The sequence below is a fragment of the Sciurus carolinensis genome, chromosome 13, assembly GCF_902686445.1.
Source record: "Sciurus carolinensis chromosome 13, mSciCar1.2, whole genome shotgun sequence".
NCBI lineage: Eukaryota > Metazoa > Chordata > Mammalia > Rodentia > Sciuridae > Sciurus > Sciurus carolinensis.
Window position 1 is genome coordinate 41,562,776 of NC_062225.1, and position 6,212 is coordinate 41,568,987.

Genomic DNA, 6,212 nt, shown 5'->3' on the forward strand with positions numbered 1-6,212 from the left:
AACCATAGAAAGTGTTTCAGGGATCATCCATAAAAATAAAATGGAAAAGAATAATTTATGAAGTCAAGAATTCAGAGAAAGAAATGGACTTAATGAAGAAGAAAAAGAACAGGTACTTCTCCAATGAAGGAACTAATTTGCACTGTGGTGATCCCCAAAGGAGAACTTTTACCACGTTATCAATCTATTTATTGGAAAATAGAGATATTTTGTTAACACAGCACAAGGACAGTATCTATTAGGCTTCTATATCTTAAGACAGTTAACAGCTATTGAAGGTACTTTCAAAAAATATTTAAAAACCACTTCTCTGATTCAGAGTTTAGGTGAAAACATTTGCTGGCAAACATCCCACAAATATGGTTCCCTCCTGCCCAGTTTTCTACTTGTCCCCTGTAGTGAAAGTGGCCAAAAAAATTTTTGATTTATATGACACATGATTGTTTTGGGGACTCCAAATTACTAAGCATTCAAATAAGGGGAGACCCTTGTACTAAAATAACCTTAGTTGAGTAACAAGTAGAAGAAAGTAGTGTTTCATATGATTCTTAAAGAACTGATTATCCCCAAAGGCAATTTAGGCTGCAAAGAAATCATTCGTTCTGGGTCCAATCAAAGGTCATGAAGCGAACCTACAAAAACACTTTATTTGGCCTGAACAATTTTGTGAAATTATTGAATTTGATTACTAGTACTTAAAAATCAGTTGCCATTCCCACAAACATCTGGATTTATAACTTCTCATGAAAAAAAAATCATTCAATCTGGCAGCTCTAGGTCTGCATTCCCTGTTGACTTGAGGCAGGTGGAATGGAGGAACCATTATATCCAGGACAGGCATTTCCTTTCCAGCTTGCTGTAGTTCCCACCATACCCTATTGCTTTCCAACACTAAGGCCCACTGCCAGTTGTCATGTATCATCTCAACTGCACTGCTATATTTTTTAGCAGAGTCAAGAGGAATATGATGCACAAATAGTGTGACTCTACATCATGTACAACATGAGAAATGAAAAGTTGTACTCCATTTGTGTACAATGAGTCAAAATGCATTCTGCTATCATGTATAACAAATAGAAGAAACAATAAAAAAAGAATTTAAAAACAAGAGGAATATGAAATATTTCTCATACCTTGAGCAACATTTTAGCATCATGGTACAGAGGATGGGCTCTGGAAGTAGATAATCTAGTTTTGAATTGCATTAACTTTCTTTTTTTCTTTCTTTCTTTCTTTCTTTCTTTTTTTTTTTTTTTTTTTTTTTTTTTTTGGTATCAGAGATTGAACCCAGGGGCACTCAACCACTGAACAACATACTCAGCCCTTTTTTGTATTTTATTTAGCGACAGGGTCTCATTGAGTTGCTTAGGGTTTCGTTAAATTGCTGAGGCTGGCTTTGAACTCCCAATCCTCCTGCCTCAGCCTCCTGAATCACTGGGATTACAGAGGTGCACCACCTGCCTGGCTTGGTGCATTAACTTTCTACTTATGTGACTTTAGGAAAGTTTCATAACCTCTCTCAGCATGGGCTTCCTTATCTGAAAATCGATATTTATACTGATATCTGCCTCATACAGGGTTGCTGTGGAGATTTAAATGCTTTGAACAGCATCAAATAAGTGCCTTGGAGAGGGCTGCCAGTTCCACCTCATCTGCTTTAATCTTTTGCTACCCACATGGCCTCCTGAAAGCAATGAGTTTGTGATCTCTAGTTTAAATATGCAGGTACCATTTCATAATGGATTATTAACCAAACTGAACCTGTCCAGGAGATACTCCTCATCCTTGAAAATCATTTCATGGGACATTCCTTAGATATCCTCAGCAACCAAGCCTTGAAACATGATCCCAGGAGGATCATGGAACTACATCTTTGCCTAATGCTGCCTTGGAATCGAATCTTCATCAAAAGACACCACGTATTCATAACAAGACAAACCGCAAAATAGAAGACACTGACAACACAGATAGCAGCAAAGGAGGGGGATCCAAAATAACACAAAGAATTTCTAGAAGCCAATAAGAAACAGATAACCAATCCCACAGAAAAAGAGGTAAAGAGATGACTACACAATTCACAGAGGAAGGAACAGAAACAACCAATAAATGCCTTTTCAAATGCTCATTTCCATAGTAATCCAGAAAATAAAAGTTAATATTACAACAAAGTGTCATTTCACACCCATCATATTGGCAAAAATCCAACAGTCTAACAATATGACCAAGTGTTCTTCTAATCACTGGTTGAGTTTAGATTGGCCCATCCTCTCTGAAAAGTGGTTTGGACTCTGGAGAAACTGTTTATCCAAGGTTTCAGAAGTTCCACTCCCAGCAGTTAACCCTAGAGAAAACCTTACAGCATGAGACTGGTACAAAAACCACTAATGTCCATATTATTTGTAATATCCCCAAACTGATAACAAACTAAATGTTTATCAGCAGAATAAAGTATGACATATTCATACAATGGGGTAATACAGAGTCCACAGGCATCAATAAGAATAGTCTCAAAACATATTAGACACTGCCCATGGTGGTGCACACCTATAATCCCAATTTGGGAGGTTAAGGCCAAAGGATCACAAGTTCAAGGCCAGCCTCAGCAATTTAGCAAGACCCTGTCTCAAAATTAAAAATTAAAAAGGTCTGGGGATGTAGCTTAGTGGTAAAGAGCCTCCTGAGTTCAATTTTCAGTGGAAAAAAAAAAATCTCCATGATGCCAAGTGGAAAAAGCAACCAGTATAAGAACATAGTGTTTCCAGATATACAAGGAAATGTGCAAAACAGTACAGACAGCCCCAATTTTACAATTGTTTTACTTTATAATGGTGCAAAAGCAGTATGCATTTGATAGAAACCATACTTTGAATTTTGAATATGAATCTTTCCCCAGGCTGGTGATAAGTGGCACCACACCCTTTCAAGATGCTGGGCAGTGACAGTGAGGCACGGCCCCCATCAACCATTCAATCCCAAGTGTGAGCAACAGAGATTGTAGGGTGAACTGTGTTGCCAGTATTTTTTGGACACAGGTTTCCAATGAGTTATATGAAATATTCTGTAGTTTCTCATCAAATAGGCTTTGTGCTAGATGTTTTTGCCCAACTGTAGGCTAAGGTAAGTGTTCTGAGCATATTTAAGGTAAGTGAGGCTAAGGTATGATATTCAGTAGGACAGGTGTTATTAAACTGGTATTTTCAACTTACCATGGGTTTATTGGGATGTTACCCCACTGTAAGTCAAAGAGCATCTGTGTGACATATTGTTGGGGATGCATGCATAAAAATGCACAGGAGCCGGGTGTGGTAGCACACGTCTGTAATCCCAGTGATTTAGGAGACTGAGGGAAGAAGATTTCAAATTCAAGAACAGCGTCAGCAACTTAGCAAGACCCAGTCTCAAAAGAAAAAAAATTGGAGATGTACTGGGGATATAGCGCATGGTAAAGCACCATGGGTTCAATCCCTAGGACCACGCCCCACACCCCAAAACAGTATGGGAATAAAAAAATACCAAAATTAGGATACTGATTGACTCTATAAAGAAGAGAGGGGAATGAAACCAGGGTTGGGTCTACAAGGGTCTTGGGCTGTATTAGAAATGCTTTATTTCTTGAGTTTGGAGATAATGACTAGTTATGCATTGTATTAGTTTACATACCTTTTATATTTATTAAGTATGATAAAACAAATATTAAAATTGATAACATGTTAATTTCTAGTTTGCAGTTTTCCTGTTTTATGTCAGTTAAGTAAAACAAAAAACTTTTTCCAGGTTGTATTAATTTTTTGTAGCTATACAGCAAATTACCAAAAAGTTAGTGGCATAAAGATTTATTATCTTGTAGTTCTGGTCCCTTCCTTCATCTTCAAAGTCAACAACACACCATCTTCAAATCTGTCTCTCTGTCCTGTTTCTGTCATCACATTTCCCCTGATCTGGGCCTCCTTTCTTCTTCTTTAAGAACTCTTTTGATCCCGATGGGTTTACCCACATAATCCAGGGTAATCTTCTCGCTTCTCAAGATCCTTAACTAATCACATCTGAAAAATCCCTTTGCCACATGAAGTAATTAAAACATGGACAGCTCTGCAGGTCATTTTGCTGCCTACCACAGAGGCCTGAAATATTTTGGCAGGCCCCAGTGCTGTGGCTCTTGCGCCTCTGGGGAAAGCCCCTATCCTGTGTAGCTCTTAGAAATTATCTGAATTGGTGGTGTCCCTGCCCTGATAGAGACCCAGATGACCAGAAAGTGTCCAAAAGGTGAACCCCAAGTCATAGCAGAGACTGGAAAGTCCCCAGCTGGACTGTTAAGAGCAGTCAGGTTTCAAAAACTACCCAAAGAGTCAGGTCTCAAAATTTCCTCAGAGCTGCTGGACCAATCATTTTAAAGCATAAATCTGATCACATCACTCTTAGGTAAAACCCCTTTATGACTCCCCCTGGGCTTCAGAATAAGAAACAAAGTCCTTAGTGTGGCTCTAGAGGGTTTCCCAACCTCCCTACTACTGCAGGGGCTATTCTGTACTTGGCAGGATATTTAGCAGCATCCCTGGAGCACCCCCCGCTCCCCAACACACACACACATACACACTTGGGACTACCTTGCCAAAAGTCCCTGGAGGACAAGGATCCTGTCCTAGGAGGTCCTACAGGATCTAGCCTATGTGCCCACTCTGGACTCTCTTGTTTAGCCAGCTGAGGGACATCAGCTGAACACAGTCCCTCCAGCCTCAAGGTTTCTGTATACAACTCCCCACAGGACTGCCCCTCCTTTTCATCTGGTGAACTTTGTCTCAGTCATATGTCTCCTGCTAAGGGTAACTTCCCTGCCTCTTCCCCCAAAGCTGGTTGCTGTGGGCTGCAGCAACCCCCACCCCACTCTTCTGCCAAACCCCCTTCACACCTGCCTGCCCCACACAATGCCACTGCCAGGAGGACAGGGGCCACAGATGTCTTATCCTCCCACTGTGCCAGTGAGTGGCAACTACTGGGTCTGTATTGTCTCATGACCCACAGATTACTCAAACTACCGTCACCCAGCCTACTCACGTCCCACATCCAACACCCAAAATGGGATCAGAGTGTGAAGCCAGGTAAAGTCCCAAAGGAAAGTGAGGGATTGTCTACTCCCTGTTGTGTTTGGACTGTGTGGCTCCATTAAAGTTTAAACAGTAACTTGGGGTGTGATTTGAAAAAGAGTCCGGTGAGTCCAGGATTCCTAAGACTACACATCAGGAATTCTTTGCCCTCAGGTGCCTGTCAAATGATGCCCTCCCTGGGAAGGGGTCAGCACTATGAGCTGCAGGTCTCCGGGAATGGAAGGGACAGCCCAGCAGGTACAGCAGACCTCTCACAGATGCACAGTGTCAGCTCAGGTAGAGCAAACCTTTCACAGAGCTTCCAAGCCAGAGACATCTAGACCTGGCAAACTTCTCTTGCTTTGTTTTTTGCAGTGGTGGGGATAAAACCCAGGGCCTTGCACATGCTAGGCAAGTGCTCTACCACTGAGCTACAACCCCAATTCCCTTTCCTCCATCCAACCTGGGTGTCCAAGTGCAAATAAGGCTAATGCACAAGAGAAACTCAGCCCTGAGCTCACCAAATAATAGGTTACTTGATTAAAAAGTTTTAACTGAGACTTTGAAATAGAATCCTTTGAATAACATTGAAAAGACAAAGCCTAGCCTCTGGGTAGTGGCTGCCAGAACTTCCTAGGACAGGAAACCAGTCCTCAGGCTTCCCTGGTGTTGGTTGGGGTTCAGCGGACCCCTCCCTGCCCCCCACAACACCTCCCTGCTTGTGCTCAGGCCCCTTCCCCCAAAGTTGGCAGACCACCATTCTTGAGTTCAGGTTCCTAACTTCGGTCAACATACTGACAAATATATCCTTGTATTACTCACTTAATAAGTTCCTTTAAACATGTATACCTTTTTCCTTAGCAAAAACAGTGTTTCCTGTTCATATAAATACTGTATGCTCATTCTAAAAAGTGCAAGCAACCTAAAAAATATAAGGAAGACAAAAATCACCTGAAATTCTATTACCACAAACATGTTGGTAACTCTCAATCTAATTTTCTTTATCCAAATGCATGTATAAAGTGATTTCTACATATACAAGGTAAACTTTTTTGCTCAAATATATGAATTCAAAAGGATATGCTCTATTAGCATCATTAATAGCAAACACAGTTACTTACCAGAATGATA